The sequence below is a fragment of the Lygodium microphyllum genome, chromosome 12, assembly GCF_053477565.2.
Source record: "Lygodium microphyllum isolate KBCC chromosome 12, Lygodium_microphyllum_v1.1.10, whole genome shotgun sequence".
In the NCBI taxonomy this organism is placed as follows: domain Eukaryota; kingdom Viridiplantae; phylum Streptophyta; class Polypodiopsida; order Schizaeales; family Lygodiaceae; genus Lygodium; species Lygodium microphyllum.
The window spans coordinates 131,225,075-131,238,096 of record NC_141146.1 but is presented as its reverse complement, the minus strand read 5'-3'; positions in this window follow the sequence as shown (position 1 = coordinate 131,238,096).

The following is a 13,022-nucleotide window of genomic DNA, read 5'->3' as shown; positions in this document are numbered from 1 at the left end:
CCACGGATTCAAGCCTTGAGCACTTTCATGCTTCAAATCGAGCATCAAAGTAGGGTTTTCCCCAAACTAGTGCTTGAGTTAGATAGGTAGGAAGTGAGGGAGTTTGAAGAGGTATTTGATATCCTTAGCAAGTAGATCTTTGTTTTTTTGGATTTGGAAAAGCAAGTTGAATTAGTGTAGGTGTTTTCCTTGTGATTTGGATACATTAGGGTAGGAAAAAACAAAGAAAATAAAGGAAAACAAGCACTAGGTTTTCTGTTGTCATAATAGGGCAAGAGGGTTTGATTTGCTTCCTGATTTGTATTTTGGAGTTTATTTTCTATTCTAGGTATATAAAATCCTTCATTAGAGTCTATACTTACTTTTTGGAATTTGTGCAACCCCTCATAACAAAATCGTTAGAATTAAGTTGATTTTTGTCATCCTTGAAGCTCGTCTCCGCAGGAATAGGACACTGTTACCAGAGTTCGATTCCCAGAATCGGACTCCCACAGTTTGATTCCCAGAATCGAACCAACCCATCCTATCCAATGGGACATACCCTATCCGAGTTTGAAAATCGGACATCCCAGAATTGGATGTATGAAAATTGAACCAACCAAAATCATAAGTCCGATTCCCAGAATCGGACACATGAAAATTGGACATACAAAAATCAAACCATCTAGAATTGGACACTCCAAAATTGGACACCTGTCAAATCGGATGTCGGATTTCCAGAATCGAACGCATGAAGATCAAACCAATTGTCTAATCGGATACCCAAACGTCCAATCGGACAATCTTCCCCAATCGGGCCACCCGTCCAGTCGGACACCCCATTTGTTTAATCGGACATGCACAACAATTAAATCACTATATAGTCAGACCAGCCATAGGACTTGGAACCAAATACCAATTGGACCACTCTTCAAAATCGGACCTAGTCCAACCAGACCGTCCAACTCTGAAAGTCGAACCACCCAAAATTGGACCAATCCGATTCTGGGAAACAAACCAGAACAAGAAAATACAAACCCAGAGATCGTATAGAGCTGAAAGCACATTATAGATCTATCACTGGGCTAAAATCTAGAGCAAGTAGTTCAAAACTTGGCTACAAACGGTACTTCATATTATGCATGGTGTTTAGCGTAAGGGCCATGCGGGCCGGGAGGGACTGCCCCTCCCCCAAGTAGGTTGGAGAGAAAACGCGCACTGTGACAGGTCCTCCAAATTAGATCCTAGTGTAGTAAGAGCTCTGAACAAGCATAGATCCTCACTTGCAAAACAACAACCAAAACCCCATACCAAACAGAGACCCTAGAACCTCAATGGGCCAATCTAGCCAACAAGGGCAAAAAGGCCATATCACAAAAAAATGTATAGATTGCGTCCGGACTACATCTAGTCAAAACAGAATGCAACAACATCAAGCTACTAGAAGGATGTATAGACATGATAGTCCTAATGATAGATGCACCTTGAACAACATTGCACATACAACCCAAGATATCAGTAGAGAATCCAAATCTAGCTATGTAGTTGGGGACTCAAGGGCATGCATCAGAAGGCTTAAATTTACAAGCCAAGACCCCGAAGATGAAGAGATAGTACCCCTTGCTTATCTTAGGGTCAAACTCACTGTAGAAAGAGAGCACTGTGTTGATGCTCTTATGGATGAAAGAGTTGATTTTAATATCTTGACCTATGAAGCATGGACCGTACTAGGCCAACCAAAGCTCACACCAACTGATGCAACTCTTAATCCTTATGGGGGACAACCACAAGCACTTATAGGGAGGGAGGTGCAAAATCCTTGTAACTATTGAGATTGAAAGCTTGCCTATCCCATTCCATCTTTCCCTAAATAGTACTAATTGTGGAAAGGAAACCCTCCTAGGAAGATGCTTCAAAAGGGCGACAAAGTGTGAGGCTGATTATGTAGCACAAAGGATACACTTGATACTACTGGGTGTGAGGATAATCACCACCTTTAGTAAGGGTGACCTCATCATACCTCAAGGAAAAGACAAGGAACATGCTGACATACCAAGCAAGCCTAGTGATGAGATTAAGGACTTGTCGAAAGAGTTGATGCAAGTGCACGTTGAACAGAGAGAACCAGTGAGCGAGGCTATGCTTGAAACAAGAAGGTCAAGAGACAATGTCAAGGATAGGCTTTGGACTTACAAATATTGTAGAAGACCGCAAAAGAAGCCCAATCCTTAGAGACGAAGGTATCGATGGTGGAGAGCTAGCACAACGCAGCAATGGATATCCAAAGTGTTGCTACATGCTTAAGGTTATTACGCACGTAATCGATGGATTTGGGTGCCAAAGTCCCCCCTACTAAACCACCTCTATCAACTGAAGGACATATCGTATCAAAACCGAAGAAGCGCATAAGGAAATCTAAATGAAAATTCAAGTCTAGAATCAGCAATGTTGGAGTGATTGAGCCCCTCATGATTGAAATCAAGAAACCAAACATGACTATTCGAAAGGTAGATCCATAGCCTAGCGTGCCTAACAAGCGGATGTCAGGTATAACCATCAAGTGTGCACAAAGACCACTAATGCCCAAGGAGCCTTTAACTTCCCAAGAGGATAAGGACCACCACAAGTGCAACGTTGCTCATGATATGGCTAATTGCTCAATAAAGAAAATGGTAGAGTCATCTAATAGCCATGAGTAAATCTTTCAGCCAATGCCAAGTCCACCTAGGAGTCCCAAGTCTCCTACACCCTCTTTCTCTAAACGGACATAGGAAGCACAATAGCAAATGTCAAGTACAATTGCTCAATCCCAATCTCCATCTCCATCTGAGCTTCCAAATGTCCAAGATGCGGAACATGATAGCACCCCTAATTCTCAACCTAGGGATATGCTTATGCAATCCATCGTGGCTAGCTCAACTGATGCTCGATCTGCACAAGCAAATGCTAAAAGGGAAACAAAAGACATGTCCACTTCCAATTTGCCCAAGGACTTGACACTGCAATCTACTAATAGTAGCTAGTCGACTGAACTAGCTGCTACTACTACTTTCAATCATGAATCATAGTAGTCACATCCTTTGGCCGTGACGATGCCCCTTGCGGAATGTGTCCTTAGCAATTCACATGCAGAAGAGGTTTCACAACTAACATCCTCGACACCTCAAGCTCTTTCGAAGCACCTAAAACATAGGCTTAAGGAGAAATCTCTTGAAGATTTGGCCAAGGAGATGGCGCATTTGACCAATGAACCAAAGATGAAGTGCATGATGAAGCTGGATCACAAGTTGACAGCCATCACACGTGCGTACATCAATGTGGACATTGGAAGGCCAACACCAGAGCACATGAAGCTCATAGCCAAACCCTTGACTTGGGATGAGCAACAACATGTTTGATCCCGCTATGTAGTTGTCGCTTAGGAAGTCATAAAGGACATCCCAAAGGCCATTGCTAGAGAATCATGATTGATACCCGCACTCTATGCTACTCAATGTGAGACAAACAAGGAAAATCTCGAAGCAATCAAACAAAAAGGGAAAGGACAAGGCAACTTTGTGCAGAAATGGTACTCCAACCAGAGTTTGGCAGCCAAAATTGGCCATCGACTAATGACACTCGCTGAGCAAAGGAAATCCCTTTGGACATTAATACATGATCCCACGTACATTGCCTCGACCTCATTAAGAGTGTTGGCAATGGTCCATGAGGTCCACCTTTCTACCACTCTTCAAAAACATCCTTTGTATGATAAACTGCTTCTAGAAGAAGATCTACATGAGAAAAATAACTCTAAACACAACACTGGTACTGATAAAAAGTGATGGAGGCAATGTTCCAATGGGTAAGGACAAGAGTCTAGAGAAAATGCCCAAAGCAAATGCCCGACCACCAGGAGCAACTGCCAATGCAATCGGATGAGGAGCTAAATGGAGAGGAATTAGCTAAAGAGTTAGACTCTCCAAAAAGAGAGGCAGTTATACCCTCACAACCTAGCGAGCCTGTTCAGCAAGCCCAACTATGTCCAATGAGGACACACTAGAGAAAGAGAATGCTAAGGCCCAACCAAACACATCAACGGCTAACCTAGTTTAGGTTCCTGAGTCTTCAAGGGATATGCCTTGATTGCCAAAGAAAAAGAGGAGAAAACAATGAAAACAACGACAATTGCAAGTGGTTGTAGATGCCAAGAAGATTGAGACCAAGAGTGTTGAAGAGTTGAGGAATAAAGCATCGAGTCCACCCACCAAGGAACCCATTTCCATCTCTCCTAATAGCGGTGAAACCTCAAACACATCCGTGTGTTCTGATAAGTCAAAGCAACCATTACCATCAATGGTTGTTTGCGACACTCAATCCACTGACAACATCATAACTTGCATTGACCAATCAAGAGTGGATACAAAAATATCACAACAGTGTAACAAAACTATACCAATCACATTCGAGAAGAACCATGACACCATAGAAGCAAAGCCTCAGGAGAAACATGAAAATACCGAGGACAAAAGCAATCCTAGCATTGACCAATCCTACTCATTTAGGCTTGAGCCCCCAGCTATGCTAAAGCCTAGGGAAACTCCCAAAACCTTGCATGAGATAGCAACCGAGCAAGCCTTCATAGACCATAGAAGTGTCATAGAGTGCTTGACAGAGTTGGATGCTAAACTCAAATCATTCGCATGTGTCTATGTCCTTGCACACGTGAGCACATTCCCTAGGGAGCAGCTTGAGGAATACTTGCCATATCCACTATCCTAGGAAGAGCAAGAATATCTTAATGAGCACTATGACAAGCTCCTACATGAACTCATGCAACTCATCTATGACGAGGAGACCGACGAACTATGCTTAACTGTGACATTCAACGATGTGCATTGCCAACCAAATCTCTTAGAGATAGAGCAATTGAAGTGACATCCAGAGGGTCGAAGTCAATTTGAAAAATGTTGGTTTGAAAAATGTGCTACCATGACCAAACTTGGAGCCTAGATTATGATAGTCTCAGAGGAGTGATTGGCCAAATGGCGATCTCAAAGAGACCCAACCTATGTGGCGCCAACTTCCTTTCAAGTACTAACTGTCGTTCGAGGTATGGACTTAGCCGCTAGCCAAGAGAACTCTCTGGTTGATAAAATTCTCACTGAGGAGGAGCTACATGTTGCGAGTAGACTCGGACAAGGTATCATGCTACTTGATGTTGCAAAATATCTGTTGTTATTGAGTAGGCTACCACAAGTACTGGATGCGTGTGCCACACTCCAGTACAATTCTGAGTTCTACAATTGGTTTCTATCCTCATGAAGTGACATGGATTCATAAAGGTGTATATAAATAAACAATGAGTTTTGTGACTGTGTATAGATAATACTAAAACAAGAAAAGTCAGCATACACACAAGCAATGATAATCAAGCGCAAGTGATATGCATCAAAGTCAACACCTTGGGATTCAGATAAGTGATGTCTCTTTGCGCTGCACCTGTTCATTATGGTTGAAGCTATGACTTGCATGTATTCTCATGAGTTGCCAAGTGAATGCAGGATGACACAGGTCTTTGTACATAAGCGTTCAATGTCCAAGTCACCACAAGACCACCAACCCCACAAAGAAACATTATGGAGAAAGCGACATAAGAACAAAGAGCCATGACGGAAGCCCCGCTACTACTAGAAGAGAAAGTCACCCCTACAGAAAGCACACATTGCATTTGAGCATGGCCCAAAGCATAGTCATTGGCTACTCTCTCTTTCTTGGCCAGACTCTACATCTAGGGGAAGATTAAGGTGGCAAGCTCCGATTGGTGCACAGATCGGTCGTTGTATGCGTGCGTAGTGAGCGTCAAAAGGTCCCCAAGAACAAAAGAACTCTACTTTTTGCACACAAATCAATGAAGAAAGCTTGCACGACATGAACAAGAGACCAATTGGGTGCAATATCCCCCCATGCCTTGTGTGAGCGCTCCACAAAGCATGTATTTCATATATTATTCATCTTCAAGCTCAAATAAAAGCCCAAATTACAAAATAGCACGCTTTAGCTTTTGAGTTTGCTTTTGTGCCAATAAAGAATTAAAGCTAATGGGTGCCCAAGAAGTCAGGCGATACCCGAATACAATGTCCAATACAAATATTTAAATCGTGCGCCCATGGGCATACAAAAATAATAGATAAATATCAAACGCTTTAATGAATAAGCACAACAAAATATAGGCGCCATGCCTAAGATATGCGCCCATGAAAAATTGATGATAAATTTGAATACACGCTATCCTCCAATGCTTCCCATTGCTACCGCTACTCGCTCTACACATCAACTGAAGCATTCACAATTGTTAGAAAAATAATACAATTAAACCGACAAAAGTGAATACCTAGCAGTCTTCAGCTACATAAATAAATTGGTTAGAAATCAATCCTAACCTTAATTTATCACGAGTGCGCACTCTAAACTCATAAACGTTTATTAATTTAAATATGTGTTTTGCGGAATCACCCGCTATGGAATCACCCATGTACACATAAAATTTAGAAAACGCCCGAAAAGGATAGGCGTCCCCATCGACTTCTCGCACAAAGAATCCACTTTGTGTATGAGCCCCGGTAATAAAATTTTATGGAATCCACCGCAAAACCTCACGGAATCCATCGTGGAATATACCTCCTGGCATCATACCCCCGGGGTGGGATAGGAATTGTCCTCAATTGCTATTAGCTCAATGTGGAGCTAACAGAGTGAGGAAAGCATTTAAGTCTCTAGCATGCATCCATTGGGCCTCTTCAACAGGATGGTTTTTAAACTTGACCAAATATCTAGAATATCTACGACCAGTTCTAGTGGTCATAAAGTCAGTATCTATAATAGTTTCAGGCTCAAGGATTTCAGTTTCATCATCTAGTAAAGGAGGGTTTTCATAGACAGGGTGTACAGGTAATTGGCCTCTAAAAGGTCGTAATAAATTGATATGGAAGGTGTTGTGGATTTTCCAGTATTGTGGTAGTTCTAGTTTAAATGCATTGTCATTGACTTTGTGTATGATCTTGAATGGTCCATAGAATCTAGGTGCTAAATTCACGACTGGGTGTTTATCTACACTTTGTAATCTACGTTTTTCTATGCGTAACCAAACATAATCATCAACTTTAAATTTCATAGCTTGTCTTTTCTTATTTGCTTGTTTTGTATATGCTTGATGGGCCATCACCTATTCTCTACTTCCTTCTATCTCTAATCCTTGGTGGATAGGACCTTTCAATTAAATCTCTTCAGACACCAATATATTCTTTTTGCTCTTCAAGAATCTCTTATACTTGATGTTTGTAATCTTTTAACCTTAGAAGCTATATGGAAGCATTTGATAGGAATGTTGCTAGTGATGCCAATCCATAAAAGCAATTGATAATGCAAATTCTTGACATTGTAAATGATCCTACCTATGATAATATTATTACCATATCCAAAAGACCTCACACTCTCGAAATCTTATTAGTAGGATGAGCGTAGCTCAAAGGCGGGTATACAAGGCTTGTAAATTTTGTTTGGCTTTTGTAATCTGTCTTTTACGTATGCGGGATTTGTTGTCACAACCATCTTCCAAAAGAATAATGTTGCATAGAAACTGCGAATAATCTGTGTTATTAACTTTTATTCTTGCTGAAACTGGTTCAACAAGTCTGCAAGTGTGAACAGAGTCTACCAGAGAGCAATAGACTGATTCTGTACTTCTACGTGTGAACTGCCACTATGAGAGTTGTTGGAGATGACTTAATTGACTTTGGGAACTTGCAAAACTTAGAGAAATTATGGCATTAAAGCTTAAGTGACTAAGCTTAATGAAACTGGTCTGTCGATGATTTCATTTTTTAGGAGGGGGCTATTTTTCACGCCGTCGATTCTAGCGTCAGCATGCCGCGGCCACAAATCGTGAAATTGAGAGACCTTAAGCTTTTTAAATAAGTTTTCTATTAAGCTTAATAAGATTTTTAAAGCTTTTGAGGTAGGAAGCTATGGAGTCTTATCTATTTACTCACGACTTAAAGAAGGAGATATCCACGTGGTCCTCCGCCTACAGAGGCAAGGGGGTTCTTGATTGCCAGGAATGCACTGGTATCAACCATTCACGACGAAACTGACTGTAGAGCTCTATCGTTCTAGGAGCTCCACCTTCACGCAAGATGGTAAGCGATTGGAAGCTTTCGATCTTAGCTTCGCTCTGATACCACTGGTGCACAGATCGGTCGCCGTATGCGCGCGTAGTGAGCGTCAGAAGGTCCCCAAGAACAAAAGAACTCTACTTTTTGCACACAAATCAATAAAGAAAGCTTGCACGATATGAACAAGAGACCAATTGGATGCAATATCCCCCCATGCCTTGTGTGAGCGCTCCACAAAGCATGTATTTCATATATTATTCATCTTCAAGCTCAAACAATAGCCCAAATTACAAAATAGCATGCTTTAGCTTTTGAGTTTGCTTTTGTGCCAATAAAGAATTAAAGCTAATGGGCGCCCAAGAAGTCAGGCGGTACCTGAATACAATGTCCAATACAAATATTTAAATCGTGCGCCCATGCGCATACAAAAATAATAAATAAATATCAAGCGCTTTAATAAATAAGCGCGACAAAATATAGGCGTCATGCCTAAGATATGCGACCATAAAAAATTGATGATAAATTTGAATACACGCTATCCTCCAATGCTTCCCATTGCTACCGCTGCTCGCTCTACACATCAACTGAAGCATTCACAATTGTTAGAAAAATAATACAATTAAACCGACAAAAGTGAATACCTAGCAGTCTTCAGCTACATAAATAAATTGGTTAGAAATCAATCCTAACCTTAATTTATCACGAGCGCGCACTCTAAACTCATAAACGTTTATTAATTTAAATATGTATTTTGCAGAATCACCCGTTATGGAATCACCCATGTACACATAAAATTAACAAAACACCTGAAAAGGATAGGCGTCCCCATCGACTTCTCGCACAAAGAATCCACTTTATGTATGAGCCACGGTAATAAAATTTTATAGAATCCATCGCAAAACCTCACGGAATCCACCGTGGAATACGCCTCCTGGCATCGTGAAAGAACAAGCAAAGTACGATTTAATGGTGGAAATTAGCGGTTTCGGCTAGTTTACATTCAAGCTTACCCTAAACCTAAAATATGCCATCATGGAGGAGCCAGTCGTAAAACAACTCCTAGACTAGTGCAGTCTACAAAAGTATGTATCAATTACAGCAAATGCACAGAATTTTCAAGGAGCTTTGATGCTATAGGAAATTGTGGCATGGTGATGGTAAGAAGAAGGGCATAACTCTAAATCAAATCAACGAAAGAAAGAACGAGTATAGGAACCAAGCCCCCTCCGTGGCCACAACAACTACAATCAAAAGAGAAAAGGGCTCCATGCCAAGCCATGCATTCCTTCGGTAAATCTCTTAGGCCCTCTCAGAATGTAACTACTATAGGAGTATCAGGATGATGTTTAGCGTGCCCCCTCCCAATGCATCTCCAAAACAAAAAAGAAAAAAGAAAAAAAAAAGAGGAAGTGCAAGCAAACAAAGACTCCCCTCAAAGAAAAAAGAAAGAAACAATGATCTTTTCCATGTATATCAGAGGGCCATAAACACTGCACCTAGGGGTCCTCAAGTTAGGCATGTCCGGTGGCCTTGGTCAGCCAACTCTGTGCTTAACCCCCTAGCTCTTCCTGTCCCCCCACTTCACATTTAGGGCACATCAAGGGCAGGACACTCCTAGGGAGTTGTTGCTTGCCTATGGTTAGATTTGTCTTCCTAAGTGACATCCACAACACCTTCCCTATATACAAACTAGATTTTTTTCACCCCATTGAACCCTTGCTTCATCCAAGCATTGCTATAAGGAACTAGACACGTAGTCTACTCACCTAATATCTAAGTATGCACGTGCACTCACATAATATCTGCACCACAATCTATACGCAGTTTGGGTCCTCAAGTGCAGAACAATACTCTCACCTTTCTTAGAGTTTGACTTGTCTCCCAAAATAATCAAACTACGTCTTGTGCATGATCAGAAGACTAGCACTACCCCCAGGGAGAGACCATATATGAGAGGTTTTCAATTGTAGGTATTGAAGACTCCAACGAAAGTATCGTCGGCTCTTCATCAACACTCAACTTTGAATTCTTATTCTTTAAATTAATGCACACCCATCAAAGAATCATCGCATGCAAAATCCCTAGAACACCAACACCTGTAATAGCGATGAGTGCAACTCCCAACAAAGAACAACCCTATCTCCAACTACAACAATCCTATCACTATCAAATCCTCCCAACACAATACCCCCAACAACCTTCATCGGCACTACCACCAAAACTCCTCCACTGCAAAACACAACAATCCCTTTCAACCACATCATCGGTCCATGCAAAAGCCTGCTACCTACGATGGATAGTGCCATGGGACTCGTCTAGGAGGGGGTAATGTTAACCCTTAGACGAATAAGGTGGAAAATCTAGAAAATCTAAAGTGGAAGATAGGGCCAAGGCAAAGTGAAATGGAAGATGAAGGCACACAAGAAAAAGCACAATTCAATACTTTTGCAAAAGAGTGCAAGGCGCACACCATGATTTATTTTAAGAGCACCGGGCTCTCATCTGTGCAAACTGTGAAAGTAGATGGGTGGTAGGAAGGAAGCTAGGAAGATAGGTGGACAATGGGAAAAAGGGCCGGCCGGCCATGTAAAAAAGGGGATAAGGGGATGACCACCCAAAAGGGATTTAGGGTTTTGTATATAAAGTTGAAAAGTGAATGAGAAGCTCGTTCTTGTGTGTAGCCAAAACTAGCTCTTCTCCTCTTCTCCTTCTTCTTGTTCTTGCTTGCTTGAGCTTGTGCTTGAGAGAGGGAGTGTGAGAGTGTGAGGGAGTGAGTGTGTGAGGGTGAGGGACCGTGGTGGAGAAGCTCTCCATCTTCTTCTCTTCACTTCTCTTCTCTTCTCTTCTCCTCTTCTCTTACTTGCGGCGATGGAGCTTGAAGCGTGGATCTTTCTTGAAGCTTGCACTTAGATCATGGAGCTATCGGAGTGCTCAGGAGAGGAGGCAACTCGATCGGGTGTGGAGGTAAGCTCACTACACTCATAGAGATGGATGGCATGTCAGCTATGTGAGAGGTAGCCATTAGTGCTCGGCTTGGAATACTTGAAACAATAAGCACTTCGCGGGTCTTGGTGGTTGAACACCTCTACAGGTTTCACAGCTGGCAAACCCGCATCAAGCTCATCCTGATGAAGAAGGGTCTATGGGCCATCACCAATGGACAAGAGAAGAAGCCCCAAGATGCAACTCTTGCAATTGCTTGGTAAAAAGGAGATGACAAGGCTCAAGCCATTATAAAGCTTGAGTTGGATGATAGCTACATTCATTATGTGGATGCCTATGACACATCCCATGACACCACCTGGGATAGATTGGACACATTGTTTGGTGCCCGGTCAAAGTCTTCTAAGTATAGATTGCTAATTGAATTCTTTATATTTGATATGAAGCCTAATACATCTCTAGCATCTCATCTCTTAACTACATGGAAAGTCTTCTAACCTAGCTTGCAGGAATAAATCTAAAAATGGATGAATATATATGTATTGTTTTCTTACTAAAAAGTTTACCTCCTGATTATGATAATGTTTCAACCACTTTAATCACCATGCCAAACCCTAAATTGATTGACATTAAGGCCTCTCTATTGGAAGAAGAAAAAAATATCAAAAATAAAGAAGAGTCAAGTACTTCTAAGGATGAACAAATGTTGTATGTTAGTAACAAGAACAAAGGAAAAAAGGACCAACTATTTTGTGACTTTTATAAAAGGACCAAACACACTGAGAATTCTGTCATGCCAGAAATGTTGAGAATCAGCAATCACACTCAAACAGCCTCTTTGTATGGAGTCTCAGGGTCAAGGACATGCAGGCTAACTTATCCCATATGCACAATGGTGCCTACTGCAGTTTCCTACTTTCCTATAAAGCATTGTACTTGCTTCCTTTCTTAATGCAATGATAGTACTCTTTTCATTTCAGTAAAGTGTCAATGTCATTGTCCACATACACAAGATTGTGTTTATGAGTCCAAGTCTCAATCTTGGAACCTAATTCACTTGTGTAACAAACAGTGTCCATTCCATCATGAGTCTACATTTCTCCTTCCATCCTCCATAGCTTCCGGTTATGTCATGCTCTAGATCCCGCATTTCTAACATGGTATCAGATCCCACTTGGGCATGGCATTGCTTCTCCAGCCTCTCTTGATTCTTCTGAACCTCCATCCAGCTCAGTGTCAGTGTATGACTTCTTTTCTCAACTCTACTCTCACTGAAGCTTCCATGGCAGCCATAGCCAGCAGCACCCTGTCAGATTGAACTGCTTATATCTCACTCCACAGGTCAAATCTCTTGGAGCTTCCTTCTGGAAAAGTATTCCCCAACTCATAAAGCTTCCCTGTATCACATCAATCCAGGACATTGGACCATCTGGAGCTCAGCATTGTGAAAATCCCCAATCTCTGTTCTGTGTCTGCCATAGCCAGACATGACCTACCTTGCTTGGAGCTTCCATAACTCTTCAACCAGGCAGAATTTCAACACGATTTCTTCTGGAGAAATGTTCCTTGGCTCAGGGCGCAGCTTCCTGTCACTTTAAACACCAACATTGATGATCTACAGCTCCAGCATTGCTCAAATTTGACCTCGCTGTCCAGATCTGTGCGGATTCTGTTCATGGCACCTACGCGCTGCATACTGACCACGATGTTGATGATCATGATGGGGCTTTGGCAGCCCATGACATAAGCTTCCTAGATATGTAAAAAGTTTTGAAAATGATCCACTGTAGCTCCTGCAATCAGCAAAAAACCTAGCCCCTGTCTCAGAAACCCTAATTCCACCATAGCCAAAAGCTTCAAAATCTTGACATTTTTCACTGTTTCTCTCACTGAAGTTATCAACAGTGATTTTAATCACTGAGCAATACTCTCTGAAGTTCGTTAAAG